The sequence below is a fragment of the Oryctolagus cuniculus genome, chromosome 20 (genome assembly GCF_964237555.1).
Source record: "Oryctolagus cuniculus chromosome 20, mOryCun1.1, whole genome shotgun sequence".
Classification (NCBI taxonomy): Eukaryota; Metazoa; Chordata; class Mammalia; order Lagomorpha; family Leporidae; genus Oryctolagus; species Oryctolagus cuniculus.
This window is the reverse complement of record NC_091451.1, coordinates 44,428,896-44,446,410: the sequence shown is the minus strand read 5'-3', so window position 1 is coordinate 44,446,410 and position 17,515 is coordinate 44,428,896. Positions and strand designations below refer to the sequence as shown.

General features: G+C 62.4%; 1 long non-coding RNA gene and 1 other non-coding gene across 20 annotated transcripts in view; both read right to left on the bottom strand.

The window, feature by feature from the left end:
• LOC103346390 (uncharacterized) overlaps nt 1-17,215 on the bottom strand; it is a 115,481-nt gene extending 98,266 nt beyond the window's left edge. For 13 of the 19 annotated variants that reach the window (XR_011384959.1, XR_011384962.1, XR_011384960.1 and 10 more), the window contains exons 1-5: nt 17,035-17,215; nt 13,158-13,233; nt 12,927-13,056; nt 11,076-11,190; nt 350-10,053 (exon numbers count right to left, since the gene is read on the bottom strand). This is a non-coding gene — a long non-coding RNA (uncharacterized lncRNA). The other 6 variants (XR_011384971.1, XR_011384953.1, XR_011384970.1 and 3 more) reach the window with 6 other exon arrangements.
• Nucleotides 10,890-10,966, bottom strand: LOC127487898 (small nucleolar RNA SNORD112). Its single transcript, XR_007915166.1, has one exon. It is a non-coding gene; the product is annotated as a small nucleolar RNA SNORD112 (small nucleolar RNA).
• Nucleotides 17,216-17,515: the final 300 nt, after the last annotated feature.

The window sequence follows — 17,515 nt, the reverse complement described above, 5'->3', positions numbered from 1 at the left end:
CCGGACCGGCCCCAGCAGCCACTCGGCACATGGTGGTGCCGTGACCCAGGTGCCAAAGAATATGCTACATACAGCTGTAATGTCACAAGGACATGACAACGTCGGTGCGGGGCCGCCGTTAGGGACCACCAGGCTGGAATCTGCCTCCTGCCTGCCTTTTCGGGAAGCCCCGTACCCTCCCCAAGCCTCTGGGGGCAATCATCCAACCCGACCTCCCCCCCCCCGCCCCCCGGTGCGGGGAAAATCCGACCCGACCTCCCCCCTCCCCCCTCCCCGGTGCGGGGAAAATGAAAAGCGTAACATTTATGAGCAAGTTCCCACTGAGCAGAAGGGACTACCCACAGCGTACCTGCTTCGCCCGGCACACGGCGCTCACGGCACGCTTCGGCCACACCGTCGCCTCTGATCCCTGCAGCGGTCCTGTGGACCAGACATGACAGCCATATCGGCCAACGCTCACTGCATGCATCCCCCACGCCAACACCCTGCCGCCTGCACTGCACACACCGGCGCTCCTCGGGCGTGGGTACAAACCCCGACCGCTGGACCATCAGCACCTCTCCTTTTTAGCCCCCCAAAAGTTGTGAGCACCCACCCTGAGCCAGTCACCGGGTCTAGGTGTGGAGACGAGGCCGTGAAGAAGGCACATGACCACCACTGTGGGAGGAGACAGGAAGTGCGGCGTGCAGGACAGGAAATGGTCAGGGAGAGACGGCCTCACCCAGATGTGACATCTGTGCAAGAGCATCACCCGTCCTATTGTGCCCACAAAGCGACCTGCCAGCGGTCACATGGCTAGGAGGTGCCGTGCGGGAGGCGGCTCAAGTCGGCATTACCCTGCGCGGCACAATGCCTTCTCGAGTGCGTGGACGCACACGCCTGGGAGGGCCCGTCTGGCCTCCAGCACAGGCAGCCCCAGGAGCAGAGGGAGTACCCAGGAGGCACCAACAGCCCTGGTTGAAGGGGCAGTGACAGCCGTCCCTACGGGACATGTGCAGATTCTGGGGCCAGACCGTGCTGTGAACACAGCCTACGTCGGCGCAGCCCAGCAGGTCAGCACCAGAGCCACCATGTCCCTGGCACCTGGCTCTTAGGGCATCCAACGGCGTACACCAGCACCCTCCCGGCACACTGCCACAGGCCACCTGAGCTCAAGGGGCAACGGTTCTGTCCAAGAATGGGCGGCGATCACCAATTCTCATGCCCCTGTGGTGAGACTCGGAAGGGTTGCAACTGCCCCCTTGGAAACAGCAAGGCAGGAAATAGTTTGAAAAAGGGTGGGAGGGGGGCCTGGCGCTGTGGCATAGTGGGTTAATGCCCTGGCCTGAAGCGCCGGCATCCCATATGGATGCCGGCCGGTTCAAGACCCGGCTGCTCCACTTCCGATCAAGCTCTCAGCTACGGCCTGGGAAAGCACTGGAAAATGGCCCAAGTCCTTGGGTCCCTGCACCCGCGTGGGAGACCCAGAGGAAGCACCTGGCTCCTGGCTTTGGATCAGTGCAGCTCCGGCCGTTGAGGCTAATTGGGGAGTGAACCAGCAGAAGGAAGATCTCTTTCTCTCTCTCTCTCTCTCTCTGCCTCTCTTTCTCTCCCTGTGTAACTCTTGACTTTCAAATAAATAAATAAATCTTAAAAAAAAAAAAAAAACAAACAGGGAAGGGAAGAGATTAAGAGATTTTGACGAGAACTGGGGAACCTGTCCGCCGCTTCCACAAGCCGCAAGTTTAGCTCCACCAGCTCCCAGAACTTTTGCACGGAGAACTCTAACCGCTTGTGTTGCCCTGGGCCCCTCAGCGGGCCCTCAGCTCCACTCTCTCCAGGAAGACCCCTTAGGAAGATGTGCCTTCCCTGGGGCTCCCTTGGGTGGGTCACGTCCCGTTGCTGCGCAGAATTCTTGCTTCTGTGCCCAGAACTGAAATCGTCTGTCTTGACTTCGCGTTTTTGTTCGTTTCATTGGGTCCCATTCAAAGCAGCTCTCACGCCTCACTGAGCACCTGTTCAGTCACCTGTGAGAGGTGGGTCAGGACTCCCACGTGACCAAGACGATAAACGACATCTCGATGAGAACTTAGATGACAATGAAAGGGTTATTGCGCGCTCACCATACAGGAGGCACTCTTCTAAACCTGGTATGTGTTTGAGTCCTTTAATCTTCAGCTGTCCTTATTAAGGAACCATTGCTATTTTCATATCACAACTGGGGAAACTGAGGCACAGAGCGTGAACACCTCATCCAAACTGGGCAAACTAGTCAATGGCAGGGCTGGGACGGAAACTCCTGCATCTGAGACAAGCGATGCGTACACAGCAGTTTCTCAAAACCCAACTGCCGAGTGTAAGCCCGTCTGCGGGAAGCTCACTGACGGTCCCGTCAGCCCTCCATCTGGCCCCCTCCCTCCCTGCCTTGTGCCCCTTCGGGCTCTGCTGTTTCCATCAGCACGCCACAGAAACCTGAGATACCAGGTATCTCATCTGACTTGGTCGGTTGTGTTGCTAGGTGCCGCCGGTACCTGTGGCCCTTGTTTGAGTGATGATTACAAGAAGGAGACACTAGAGAAGGTGTTACTTGAGAAATACAATTAAATTTGATTGGATGAGAAGCTAGGATCACCCACAGACCGGGAGGGTGGGTCTGACATGGGTGAACCCCGAGCAGAGTACGTGATTTTCGAGCACGGTCATGGAGAACAGGAAACAGGGCAGAGTGTGGGTTTTGAAGCAAAGGGGGCTGGGCTCAAAGCATGAGCTCCCTCTATGGCTTTGGGGAAGTCACTTACCATGCTTGACCCTCGGTTTCGTTTTCTTGTAACTGGGGACGGCGATCGCTACCACGGAGCGTGGCTGTGGTGATGTGGAGGAGACAGTACCGGCCAGGGCCAGAGTGTGCGACGGGGGCACAGGGACAGTCATACAGGGCGGCCAGTGGACAGCACTGGCCCCAGCACTGCGTGACAGCAGCAGGCACTGAGCACCCCTGAGCAGGTCAGCACCAGGCTGGCTCTGGGTCCCTGTGAGTGGGCAGACCACCTGTGGTGAGAGGGTATGCTCGGAGCCGGGACAGAGGCAGGAGCGTCACCAGCAAGCCCCACTGAGGCAGGCTCTGAACCCGTTAGGAAACTCTTCTCTCACTGTCCATCCACCATCTGCACTTCAGCTGATCCCCCCACCTTCCACTCATGCCTCCTGACCTAACAGCCATCCTCCCATCTCTCAGTCTTCAAAGGAACCAGACAAACCTGGGTTGGAATCCTGGGTCCCACTTCCTAGCCAATCTTGAACACGTCACTGACCTCCAAGTCCACTCATCTGTCAAACAAAGCGCAGGAGACACAGCTGGGAGAGGGGTGGTGAGGATTTAAGGCGCGAGTGAGGGGACCGGCTCCTGGCCTCTGCAAACGCTCGCGAGCTACGTGTTGAGTCCCTCTGCTTTTGGCAATCGGGCTGGGATTTTTGCAGGGAGAAAACCACTGTTCTCACACAACAAATGGAGAAATGATTTGTAGACGTTCTCAGCGATGTTTCAGTGGTGTGCACAGCCAGGCAGCACGCGGGGTGGCCTGTGATGGGGTCCCCAGCGGGCTGGCACTCCCTGGGGTACCCCCCTGTCCCGGGTCACAGCTGCAGCCGGGATGCAGCAGAGTTGTGAGTTCCAGGAATGGACTGCAGACTGCCCCTGTGGAAGGCGCTGCATGCGCTTGACCCCTTGGGGGGCGTCGGGGGGGTGCCAGCTCCTTTTGTCTTAAGGATGGAGGCCATCTCTGTTTTACCCACCCCCAGCCCACCTCCCCTTGGCGGCTGCTTCTTCTGGCTGAGTGTCTCTGACGTTCTCAGATGCGGGCTTGGGGCCTCCCCGTGTGCTATCTGCAGCCCTCCGGGTGACTGGGAGACTCCTAGAATTCGCCTCATTTTCAGTGAAAAAACTGAGGTTTGCTTAGATTGCGATCGCCTCTGGAGGTCTGGGCGCCCATTCAAGCCCTTGCATTTACAGCTGCACCTCCCCTTCCAGAACCCCAAATGCCCCCCTGATGCCGCAGGGACGGTCTGGCCACTGGTTTGAACAAGTCAACAGGAAGAGAAATTTATGAGTCCATCAGGAATATTAGAACGCCGAACTGATGCATTAAGACAACGCTGCTACTCTTTTAATTTTGATAATGGTGTTGTGGCTAAGAAAAAGGCCTTTTTTCTTCAGGGTGGACTCAGAAGTGCGTGCCTGGGGGGCACTGGCCAGGCTGTGCGGCACCGGGGCCAGGGCAGGCCGGCACCCCGGTTTGGACGGAACCCGGGACGTGGTGTGATGGTGGACGATGCCAGACTGAAGACGGCGCCCACTGTGTTTTTGGAACTACTTCTGTGTAGTTTGACATTTCCCATAAGTGAACTGGGATGGAGACTAGGGACTAGGGACCGAGTGCGGGGGCTTTCGTCTCGGGCCCCGGGCACCCCTCAGGGGCCAGGTGTGGGGCGCAGGGGTCCGGGACTGTGCCACCCCCAGGACCGCCCCTGAGGTCACGCGAGCCCAGCGGCGATCCCCGCCTCTCCCTCGGACCTTCACACTCGCAGGAAGCTCCTGGAGTGGCCGGGACTCAGCTGTCTGCCTTTCTAACTTGCGGGGGGGAGGGACCACAGTTGGCGCTGCTGCCCCAAAACGGCGCGCGGGGCTGCCCTGCGCCCTAGTCCCCGGCGCTCACACGCCGGCTCCGGGGTTCCCGGCGCTCACACGCCGGCTCCGGGGTTCCCGGCGCGCTCCTCGCTGTCACTCACGCCGCCACTCCAGGTCCCCGCGCCGCCCCCCGCGCTCCTTCCCGGCCCTTCCGCAGCAGCCGCAGCCCCGGCCGCCTCTCCCCCTTCTCCCCGGGCGCCCGGCCACGGCCGCCGCCGCCTCCCTCCCCTGGCCGCGCCCGCCGCGCGGCAGCCGCCGCAGCTCCGCGCCGCAGCCCCTCGGCACCGCAGCGCAGCGCAGCGCGGCCGGTCGGTCCGGGGCGCCGCCGCCTCCTGACCGGCTCCCCCTCCTCACTTTACGGGCTCCAAAATGTGGCCCAGGCGGCCCCCTTGTGGCACTTGGGGGCGCCACAGACTCCTGGCTGGAGTCTGAAGAATTCAGACCGATTCCTCCGCACCGTGAGTTGGCACAAATCCTCCGTGGCCCAACTCCGACCCCAGCGGCCCGGCTCGGCCGCCCTCCTGGGCAGGGGGCGCCTCCCCCTTCCCGGCCCCTGGCCTGCCCCGCACAGGCGGCGGCGGCGGCGGCGGCGGGAAGGGAACCTGTCTTCCTAGCGAGCAGACAGGTGTCTGCTGGGGGCCGGGGCAGTGGCGGGGGCGGGGTGGTGAGGGGGGTCGCAGGGGCCGTGGCGAGGAGGGGGTCACGGGGGCAGGGGCAGGGGCAGAGGCTTTCCTTGGGACGAAGGCTGCGTCTCCTCGCCCTCTCACTCACGGGAACCTGGGGTGCAGGCAGCCCAGAGTCCCCGTCCGTCGGTGGGAGCAAGCATAGGGGCTGGGGCCTCCCCGCTGAGGGAGCTGTGGCTGGGGGTCCTGCACTGAGGCAGGGGGCGGGGGCTGCCCGGGCGGCGGGGCCCCCTCCCCGCTGCCAGCCACACAGCCCCAGGCCCTTCTCTGCACCTGGCGGCCAGCCCGCAGGGCCCCTGGACGGCCCCGTGCGCCTCTGCCTCACTGTCCACCCCGGCGAGCCCCAGCCCCCTCCGCCTCCGCCTGCTCAATGCGTGCGGCCGGTCACAGCCCTCCCCACGCAGGTTAATAATGCCATTTTCATAAGCCTCTGCCCATAGGTGCTACCACCTAATTTTGAATCTGCCCTTCAAACGGATTGGGCCACAGAGGAGCTGGGATCTCACGTACCGCTGGGAGGTGCTTGCAGCTAATCAATCCCTCCCTGCCCACCCACACCCCCCAGAGCTCAGCACAGCCTCGCTGAGCTGTCTCCAGCAGCAGGGTGTGGTGCGCAGCCTCTCACAGCCCGGTCCGTGCTGACCGTAAGTACCACACTTCACCTTGCTGGGCCTCAGTGGCTTCATCCACCAAATGGGGATCATGGCACCGGCGCTCGGCGCCACTGCCAGGGTGGGTGCCAGGCAGACAACCCAGCTCGGGGCTGGGCGCCTGGACAGGGCTCCGTCCAGCTCAGCCACCTCCGTGCCCGCGAGGTCACCTGGCCGGGCAGTGACTTACTCCCTGTCTCGCTTCCCCCACAGACCCACTGAGCTTCGGGGACAGCAAGCCAGCCGGCATCGCCTCAGCCCAGCCTCACTCGGCACTGGGCCGGGGAAGGTAGGTGCCCTGCGGGGGCTCGGGGACCGAGCGTGCGGAGGGGAAGCTGGGCACCCTGCCGGGCGGCCCCTCATGCTGTGGTGTGCAGTGCCAACGCTGGGGCTGCTAAGTGCAGACGTGGGCTCTGCGTGTCATCCCTCCTGCCTGCCACATCTACCGTGAGTTCCGCAGGCCGGGGGCTGCCTCCAGCTGACTTGATTTGTGTGGTTCAGCCGCCAGAGGCTTCCGTTTGTACTCCGGGCAGGGTCACCGAAGGCTGGGCTGTTGTCTGCCTGGTGACACCTGTTACATGCGTCCCTCCCTGGCCGGGTCCCGGGGCGGCTCCGCGGGCGTCCCTGAGGTCTCTGGCGGGTGCTAGCCTGCTCTTATCCTCACTTGAAGCCAGCGAGGGAGACTCTTATCTCCATCCCACTGGGAAAACCCAGACTGGAAAGTGAAGGGAATTGCCGGGTCTCACAGCGGGAGCGCGGGAGGCACCGGGGCTCGTCTGGCTCGGGAGCCCCAGCCCTGCTCAGCCTGGCTGCTGCTGTGACCAGGGCCAGCGGCTCCTGCAGAAAGGCCGGGGGGTTGCACAGAGACCGTTCTCCCTGGCAACTAGCAGGCGGGCCGTAAAAAAGCCGAGGGGACCCGCGGCAGCCCCCAGAGGGGAGCACCATGCCTTCCCCTGGGCTTGTGGCCGAACAGCAGGGCAAAGGGGCAGGGGGAGGCGCCGGCACGCGCGCAGAGGGCTCCCCAACTCGTCCCCGTCATTGACGGGGGGCTTTTGCCATGCCGCAGAGAGAGGACAGCAAGGGGAGCGGTGTGCGGTGTGCTGAGGGCAGAGGGGGCTGGCGGCTCCCGCAGAGCCTGAGAGGCAGATGCAGACGGCGGAGGGGCTGAGCTGAGCAGCCCCCTGTCATGGGAGGCATCCGAACAGACAGAGGCGGGCCGGGGCTTGGCTGGCAGAGGCTACCACACAGCTCCCTGCCCGGGCTGGCGGCCCACACACCTAGGCCTGGGAGGAGCTCCCACAGCACCAAGCCCCGAGCAAGCCAGGGGGGCCGGCCAGAAAGGAGCGGGCTGGGGTCAGGGCAAGGGTGCTCAGCCTTTGCTACCTAGTTTGGCCCTGGGGGGCAAATGGCAAAGGCACAGAGATGGTGAGTGGGGCACGTCTGCCCCAGTGAGGCAGTGGGAGAGAGCAGAGAACACGGCTGAGTGCTGGGGGCCACAGTGGGGGCTGGGGCGGGGGCCTGACCTGCAGCCGGTTCCCCTCTTAAGGGCCAGGTCACCTGGGTGAGCCAGGGGTGCTTCTAGCTTCTAGGCCCAGGAAGGCTGGCCAGCGTCCTCTCTGGGGCAACAGGTTGGCAAAGTGGGTGAAGGGAGTGCAAGTCGAGGTGCTGGCCAGTCAGGGCCCTTCCCTGGAGGCTGGGCCCCGGCCCCGGCCCCAGCCTGATGCTGAACTATGACCCGGATGCTGTGAGAGGCAGTCTCTGTCACGCACACGCACACCCACACACACCTGGCCACAGGACCGGGGGACCCGCGTGTTGAAGACAGCACACGCCACAGCTGGCGCCACCCTTGCTGCCTGGCCCATTCGTGGAGGGGGGAGTGCGGTTCCCAGGAACCGCAGGGGAGGGGTCTTGACAGGAGCCCTGGGCCAAACCAGCCTCTGCTCTCAGTGCCTGAGGGAGCGTCCTCACCCTCATGCACGCGCGTGTGCCTGCGTGTGCACCGGAAGCTGTCTGGGAGCTGAGGGGCAGGGGCACACCTCCACGGGACAGAGAGGTTCTGGGGAGGGCAGCCCCGGGGGACGGGGCCGCCGCCTGCCTGTCCTGCTCCTACAGCCCAGCCCAGGAGCCTCAGGGTCGCCGCCGCTGCTGCAGCCCGCCAAGGGGGGGCAGCAGTGCGTCGCAGGTGAGCCGGCCGGCGGGCTGGCTGCCTGCCTGGGGGCCCGCGGGCAGGAGGGCCCTGTCTTGACCAGCAGGCGCTGCAGGCCACGGGGGGAGCTGTTGCTTTCCTCGGAGTCTTGGGTTTTGTTGCTGCTTTTTATTGTGGCCGTTGTTTTAATCTATTAAAGGATTGATTTGTCACCGTGTCACCGCAAACGTGCCTATGAAGTGACACTGACGGGTGGGTTACAGAGGGTGCAGGCGGAAGGCGCTCCCCCGGGACATTCTGCCACTACAGTTTCTGGCTGGTGGCAGCGGCGGGGTGCAGAAAGGCCCTGAAGAGTTGGGTGTGGATGCGAGAAGTCACCTCCCCACAGGGCTAAGCAGGGGCAGAGGCCACAGGGCAAAACGCCTGAGCCCAAGGGGTCTGGGCGAGGGGCACCGTGCCCCCACCCCACTAATAATTCCTTCCGCTCCTGGCGCCCACAGGACCTGGCTCCCTCTCTGACACATGAGAAGTCCGGGGCTCCGGGCTTGGCAAACAGCCAGAGCCTGCGACCCTCCCCGCCAAGGCTCATGCTCCAGAGACGGGAGCCTCGCTGGGGTGCGCGGGCAGAGTGCAAGCAAGGCGGGCTTGCACCAGGGAAGCTGCACCCCGCACAAAACCCTCATTGACACCGGGCCAGCCCGGAGGGCTTCTGTGAGACAGAGAAGTCGGGGTGAGCACAAGCTTTTCCAGGAATTATTAACCTCTGGAGACTCCAGCCGCTGTGCTTCCCAGCTCCCCAGCCAAGGTCCAGAACACGAGAGCCTGAACCCCCCGCCCCAGCACCAGTCGGATTTGTCTCCTTGCGTTTATAGAAAAACAGAATCAACACTCGCGCCAGAGAGCCCCATCAAAGCTGGCGGGGGCGGCCCCGGCCCCCAGGCGTCTTCAGAAAGACGTGGGGGCGCTGGACTGGGGCGGGGGGAGGCAAGGGGGCTGCTCGCTGGCCTTTTTGTTTTCTGCCGTTTGGGTCTGGGGCTCTGAAAAGCAGCCGTGGCCGCCCCTGGGAAGGGGCTGGAGCCCTCCGCGCGGCGAAGGGGCAGCAGCCACGGCTGCCGGGCGCTCCGCTCTGGCTACGGCGCTGACGACTTTTGTGTGCGATTTTCTCACTGAGATCTCGACAGCCCTGTGTGACAGGGACTATGGTTTCTTTTCTCTTTTCTTTCTTTTTTTTTTTTTTTTTAATATCAGGAAACCAAGGCACAGAAATACTCGGGGATTCTGCCAAGGACCCACAGCTCCGTGTTCCAAAGCGGGTCTGTGCGGGACGGCTGGCTGCTTGCAGCGTAGCCGCCTTCCCAGCCCCAAACACTTGGGGACCCTGCCCCCTCAAACACACCTGCACACACACGCACACGCGTGCAGAGGCCCCCTGCTCCCTAGAGTGACGCTGGCTCAGCATCTCAGCCCCGTTCCTCTTTCTAGAAATAACTGTCCCACAGGCACAGGCTCACAGCACCGACCCTGGCCCAGACCTCACCATCACCCCCTCCTGTCCAGGCTAGACCCGTCTGCCTCTGGCAAGGCGCCGGCCAGGAGACAGTCGCCTGCGTGCGGCTGAAATTAGGCTCACAGCTCCTCGGCGAAAGCCAGCCCCCGAGACGCCAGCCGCGTCCCCCAGCCCGGATCCTAGGCTCGGCACGCAGCTGCCAGGGAGGTAAAGAGCAGTGTGGGGCGGTGGGGGCAGCCCGGGCCCCCCAGCCATGTGCTTGCTGTGTCACAGCAAATCTGCAGACTCACCGAACACCACAGAGCAGGCGACAGGACCCTCTGACAGATGCCTGTCAGCGCGCACAGAATACGAGGTGGTTTTCAGCGAAGGGAACCGCACAGCCGCAGTGCCCGGGCCATCTGCAGAGGGACAAAGGATAGGGGTGCTGAGTGCTCGGCCACTTCCTCACCCCGAAACATGGGGCAGCGCTCAGCTGGGCTCCCCAGCGAGCTCTTGGGGGCAGTGACAGGCACGCACCCCAACAAGGGGTTAACGACCAGTGTCGTCTCAAACACACTCTCAAAAGCCCAGGACAAGTTGGCCAAAAGCGTGGGGCCACAGCACCCATGGGGAGAGTGGTGGCTCTGTGGGGCTGCAGAGGTGGGCCATTTCAAAGTGGACCCCGAGGGTCTCCCAAGTCGGGCGAGGGGCTTTTGTGTTCGCTTGTGTTTTGCCTTTGGGTTTTCAACCATGTCCCAGAAGAAACCAGAGGATTTAAAGCGAGACAGTACATGAGGTCGGAGTGGCATTTTAGGGGGATTTTCCCAGCCGCCCCCCCTCTAAGAAGCTGGGGCGAATGCAGTCAGGTGGTGTCACAGCACCAGCACGCCCACGGCCACACGCGTGAGGGGCGAGCGCAGACGGCTTCGTCGGGTGTCAGCTAGCCGCACTGCCCTGTTACGGGCTCAGCTGGCGACACGCCCTCCTCTCTGACCCACACGGGGCCACGTTCCTTCCACGGACTCATTCTTGTTCATTTTTTGCAACACAGTAGAGCGAGCACCCTGATCCCGTGACCCATCCCGACGACAGGGCCGCTGGCCACGGCGCCCGTCTGCCCCGTCTCCTCCCCCAGAACACGTCCAGCTGGGAGTCCTGACAACAGGGGAGGGTAGGAGTGACAATGGGGCGTACAGACCCCGGAATATTAAACAGCTCTTAAAAATAAAGAGGCAGCCGAGACCTATTGTCTTTGAATGGACCTCAGTATTTTGCGCAGGACTGGATTCATCACGCTCCTTTGTTCCCAGACATGGCCTCATCACTGGCCCAGGCATGTGCTCTTTTATTTTGCTAATTTATGCATTCATAGATTCATTTGTGAGAATGTCGTAAGCACTCACGGGCTCACTCCGCACACCCGGCCTTAGCAATCACTTACACCTGCCTCCCGGGCCGCCCGCCCCCCAGGGCCGCTGCCTCCGGAGAAAGCACTCCAGGATGCCGAGGTGCTGTCGCGAGGGCTGGGCTGATCTCTGTTATCTCCACGCAGACTCCTGGAGGCAGAAAAACAGGCTGCGGTGAGCGCCACAGAGAACACTTCACTGAGACCGGAGTGCCACGGGGTAGGGGTGCTTACACACACAGGCAGACAGGGCAAACACCTGGAGGTGCACACCCAAAGGTCCCCACAATGGCTCATCAGGGGAGAGGGGGAGGCGGGGCTCAAGGCGGCTCCAGCTTTATCTGCAAGGTTGCGTTCTCACGAGTGAATGTGAATTATCCATGCATTTCCTGCACACTGAAAACAACCATTGTACGCGGAAGGGGGGCTCTGAGGGGGGCTCACATGTATTTGTTTGTGCGGATTTTTTTGGTTTTGTTTTTACAAATATAAACAAGAGCATCTGGCTGGCGGCAGCTGGGGAGCCAGCAGGTACCAACCAAACAAGTCCGGCAGACACCAGGGATTCGGTTTTTATTGCAAAGATTTTTCTGTTTTAATTCTACACTCTCCGCGGTCTGTCGCAGACAGGAGCCCGGCAGGTGCGTGCCCCCGGCTGTGACTTCACCACCCACAGCCCCCGACCCCTCCCGGGCCGCCCGCAGGTGCCCGCAGTGCACCCGAGGGGGAGTACTTTCCTTTTCCGTCTGGAAGAGGCCAGGAAAGCGGATGCCCTGGCCCGTGGTCCCGGGGATTAGCTGGCTGGAATGAGCGTTCCAGGGGAATGTGACACGGGATAGGTCCCGGCGAAGACACGGGGCTCCAGCCCGCGTGCGTCAATAGCCAGACAGCTTGCTGGCAAAGAGCCGGGGCCTGCGTGTCCCAGGACAGCTCAGCTCCCATGCAGGACACACGATCGACACGTTTCCTCTCAGAGCCTCACCCTCAGCGACCGTGGGCTCAGCGGCACAGGTGTGGCTAACCCCCGCGGCCCCCCTCCCCTGGCGGAGCCTCCATCTGCAGGGACGGTTAATTGGTTAATTGTTTCACCGCCTCTCGCTGGGGAGGGCAGCCGGAGCCCTTGTCTCTCTGCTTGGCAGGCGCCTATGTTCAAACGTGACCCCGGGCAGAAGCAGCGCGGGGCAGGTTAACCAGCCATCAGCCCGCACGCTGTCAGCCCGCACGCCAGACAGGCCTGCTGCTTGTTGCCTACTTTGGATGGGGCTTGGTGCCAAATATCTTTAGGATAAATTTTTTTAAAAAATCAAGTGCAATACCCAGGTTGGAGTGACCAAAAGCAGCCTCGAGGCTGGGTTACCCCAGCGTGGAGGCGGCCACAGCCCGTGCAGCACCTGTGACCTCAGGACAAGTCCATAAAAGCCCGAGCCTCGGGGGGACGCCCTCTGGATCCTCAACAATGCACAGAGCTTCCAACACCACGGGGGAAGAGAGGCACCTAAAATAAGGCGCCACTTGTACATGCTGAGGACCTGCTGTGTGCAGCGCACTTCGCAGCACTGGAAAGCTGTGGGCCCCATCTGGCAGAAGAGGGGAAGGTGGCTTAGAGTCACCTGTCCAAAGTCACAGCCTGCCCTCACTGTCTGCGAGCAGACTCCCTGGGTCCCACCGCGGGTGTCCCAGGGGGCACCTTCACAGCACAGTGACAGAGCACAGCATGTGACAGAGTCTGACACCTCCCTTGCTTGGTGCAACGTGCAGCCGAGGGCGGCGGGGCATTCTGGGCCTTGGATTATGTTACTGTTAAGGCTGCGTAGCCACCATCACCACCCCCCACCCCCCTGAGGTCCACCTCCCGAGATGCCAGGTATAAGAGACGGGCAGACGTACCTGGCAGGGCCCCAAGTGGGTCTGGGATGCTGGTCTCCTTCAAGGTGACTGTCCTGAGGGGCCAGGCTGGGCCACACACTGGCCTGGGGAGCCCGCTGACCCACTGCCCATTGTGGGCAGTGAGCCTCGGCTGCACGAACAAAGGCGCCAGTTAGTTCCATTCTCAGAAATCTACAAATTCGCAAACTGTCTGAACTGACACATTAGGGAGGAAAAGCTCATTTTTCAGACCTTTGATTTGTTCCCGGGCCAGGCAGCTGCTCCTTTCCCAGGGGAAAGCGGCCATCTCGGCAGGGCACCTGGACACCTGGACAGGGGGACAGACACTCTCAGCAGGTGCCACAGCCTGGGTGCATCCCCCGCCCAGGCCAAGGCCGCCTGTGTGTGGAGGGAGGGTGGGATCAAGCACGGAGCAGGACAGAACTCGACAGGGTGGCTAGGAAGGGGGTCCAGCCTGGGAACACAACACTTACTGCCCATGGCGGTGGCAGGGTCGGGAGGAGCTAAGAAATGCGCTGCCCAGGGTCCCCCAGAGGCCTGGCCTCCCTACTCACACCCACGCCGCATCCATTTGCTACAAAAAAAAAAAAGCTGGGGGGGGGGGCACCAAGAACCAGGAGTTTGCCAGGAGCTCGGACTTGAGCTCGAGAGAAAGGCCTGGACAGACTGCTGGGCTGCCCCCCGCGAGCCCAACCTCAGGGACAGGGCTTCCTGGTGACGCTGGACCCACAGTGGGTTGCAGGGATGTCCCTGAGCCCCCGATTTGTCTTCTGTAAAGGGGGATGACGAAAATAGCCCCCGACATGCCTCTCTGAGGATTAAAAGACGCAGGGTATCTGAGGTGCTTCCGAGTGTGTGGCACACAGTAGGTGCTCAAGGAGGGGACACAGCCACAGGCGGCAGTGGGGAAGAAAGGGGCCCATCGGGGAACAGAGGTGGGTTTCGAGACCGCGTGGCCGTGGCCGTGGCCGTGGCCACCGCTGTAGACACCGAACAAACGTCCAAGTCCGGACTTGTGTGGTCGAAGAAATAAGCCTGCCCAATCGCTTTTCAGAGAGAAGCGGCGGTTAGAGTCCAGCGGACACCGGCGGTTCCCTCGGACGCTCGCGGCCAAGGTAAGACACGGGGGAGGGGTCCCGGGGCTCAGAGGGGCTGAGGGTGCTGGGTGCGAGTCAGCACTTGGGACCAGGTTTGTCTCTAAGAAGAATCATGACACGGTGGGGTACTGGCAGGCCCTGGTCAGCCATGCCAGCCGCTATAATTAGCAGGTCCCAGGCCAGCTGTCCCATTCCTCTACCGAACCAAATAAGCCAAAGTGGGCTGAGGACGACAGCACGCGCCTTTTGGGGAGGTGGAGGCAGCCACGGAGGCCCCCACGCCTGCGGTCTGGCAGCACATCAGGCCCCGAGGCCGGCAGGATCAAGACATGGAATGAAAGCCCCTCCAGGTCCCAGGGGCCACCTGCCCACCCCACCCTGCACACATGCGCCTGCAGGCAACGCCCGCCATGGGATGGGGGCTGGCTCGGGGCCTTGCCTCTACCTTTCACTTCTAGGGGCCCGCTGCCGCCCTCAGCCCTGCACCACAGTTCCACCCTGCAAACTGGGGGAGCTGCCCCCGCCGGAGAGGGGCGGAGCCAGAACTGGGAGCGAGTGCACCCTAATTACCCCTGACCAGGCCACAGTCTGCCTTCCTCCAGGGGTGGTCCCCAGTGGCCGGGGTCCCCGAGCCATGACCGCTGCCGGTCAGGGCCCCTCACAGGGGACCCTGTGGGCTCCAGCTGACTCGGTTTCAGAGCAGGGCGCCGTCCTCTCCCGAGGCTAATGGGAAATTAAAGCTGACACCGTGCGTGAAATTCTGTCCACAGCCTGGCCGTTACAATCAGAGTGGGTGTTCCAATAATCGTGAGAGTCCTAATGGCATCAGCAATCCCGTGCCTGCTTGTTTACAGAGGGCTGCCCTGGGAAGGAGGCGCTGCTTCTACCCTGTAAATGGAGACACGGAGGTTTGGCCAGGAGAGCCGGCCCCAGCGCCCCTGGCCCCAGAGCAGAGCCCTCCTAATTCTCTCCAGAGTCACCACCTTCCTGTTCCAAAAGCTGCCGCAACCCTAGGCCCCAGCCTGCGGGGTGAGCCACACAGCCAGGAGGCATAGGCAGGGGCCCAACAGTGACAGGAAGGGGTTCCATCCCAAGACCCCTCCCACCCGGGAAACACACTCTGCTTCCTCCAGGGACTCCTATTTAGATGTGACACGCTCACACAGCACTGTGGAGAAGCTGCTGGCAGCCTGGCGCAAGACCGCGGGTCAGCGAGTGTCCCCAGGGCCCTGGCCACCACGTCCCTCACCCCTGCTCCCCAGAGCTCCAGGAGCAACGTGAACGAGCTGGGCCCCAGGCCCCCTTGCAGAATTGGGGAAACTGAGGGCAGGGACAGGAAGCTCAGAGTCAGAGCCCGAGCGGGCCTGGGCGCTGGGCGCAGTCCCGGGCCCTGCCCGCTTGCCTTCAAAGGCAAGTTCGGCTTCAAGAGCAGCTGATTGGCTCCGCCGATCAGGGCAGCCCAAGGACACAGTGGCCGGTGCCCCTCTCTCAGGCCTCTCTCCCCCTCCCAGGTTATTCTGGGCAGAGTGATCCAGCTGCCCCCTGGAGCTGCCAGTCAAGAGTGGAGGGGGCAGGGCCATGGCCATAGGAACATTGCTGGGTCAGGGCGCTGCCCTCCAGCTCAGGGGTGCTGGAGGGGAGGGGCTGAGGGTCCCTCTGCAGGCAGCCCCTCATGCCGGGCTACGCAGGAGGCCTCGGCTGCAGTGAGACTGGAGGCCAGTGCTGGGTCATGGCCTCCCCCACCCCTCCCCGCCAAGGACATAGCTGCCACATCACCATGACAGTGTCCGAGGGGCGAGGTCAGGGCTGTGGACAGGCACCCCAAGACTCAACCCTAGCTCCTCGTGGGGCTACAGGAAGCCCACCTACCTCCCCCACCCCCAAGCGGCAGTGAAATGGCCAGAGCAACCGACCCTACCACTCACCCCTGCCAGGGCAGGCCTCAGCCTGCCAAGGGCAAGCCATGACTTTGACACTGGCTAGCAAGACAGAAGGCTGACGCTCCGTGGCCCTCCCAGCACCTTGTAAGCCCACCCTCATCAGAACGCCTTCACTCCCACAGCCCAGGACGGCAGAGTTGGGGGACCTTAGCCCCCGAGGCCTGTTGGCTGCCCCCTCACACTCCTGGGGCTCTGAGTGCTGCCTGCAGGGAGGCCAAGATGGACAGGGGCCTGCACCTGACACCCACGTGGCAGCAGGGGACTAGGGACTCCAGGTGGAAGAGGGCTGCAGCCTGAGCCTGCAGGATGGCTTAGGGACAGCCGTGTCCCTCCCAGCCTCCCAGGCCCACTGGGCACTGGCTCTACCTTCCTCCTCTTCCTCCTCCTGGGCCTCCCGCCTCCTCCCCTGTCCTCACCTCTCCCCTAATTCCTCCATGCCCGCCCCCCACCCCCTGCCCAGCCCTGCTCCTAAATATCTTCCCATCTCCTCTTCCAAGCTCTATTTTTAAAATCAGATTTCCTTTATTGTACAGAGGGCTGACAGGGAGAGGTATTCGCTGAGGGATGGCCCCCGCCCCCCGTGCCCCCCCCCCCCGCCCAGCCCTTCATAGATGGACGGTGGCAGCCCTCACCTCGGCCACTTGCGCAGCGGCAAGGCGCCGACCTGACCTGACCGAGGCTCTGGGCACTGCCGGTGCCGAGGCGGCCAAAGACCAAACGCAGCGCTGACCCCAGACCAGGTGCGCCCAATCCCGATGCGGTTTTTGCGGGGTTTCTGTTGGGTGGGGCTATCAGGTGGGATTTCCCAAGCAAGGGATAATTCCTAGAGAAACGGCCCGATGCTTGGGAACCCCACTGATGCAGATGCGGGCAGGGCCCAGCGTCATGGGCAGAGCAGGGCGGGCCCCAGGCGGTGGCGGGTGTGCTGGTGGAGGGCGTGGGTCCCCCAGGAAGCTCACGGGGACTGCCCGGACCCTAAGCAGAACAGGACGGAGCCCCCTGACAACATCCGAGTGCACCCAGAGGAGCAGGCAGCGGAGCCCCTCACTCAGCCCCAAGACCCCCGCTCACCTCCAGCAGGCACTAGACGGGGTGGGGTCCTCATCTCCACAGGCGGAGCTGCCTCCTTCCCTACACCCAGGCCACACGGTGCAGGGCCCGGACAGAGCGAGGAAGGAATGAATGAACAAATCAATGAATGGCAGGTAGCTGTAAGGACATCTCTAAGAGGCATTTCGGGGGGGGGGGGGGGGGCGGGCAGGGACTTTTGAGAAACGCAGGGGTCTTCCCGGCACGTGGCTGCCATGGGAAGGTGGTGACGGTCAGGAAATTGTAACCGGGAGTTTGTTTCCTCCTGGATTTGCATTTTAGGGGGAGAAATCCTGACTTCGTTTTGAGAGGTGGCAGCATCAGAGTTTCCTATCGTGCTAAGGAGTTGGGATTTTTTTTTTTTTTTTTTTTTTTTTTTTTTTTTTTTTTTTTTTTGGTTAAAGGGTTTTGAGAGATGCGTGGCGCGCTGGCTCTCGTGGGGCGGGAACGTGCAGAGAAGCGT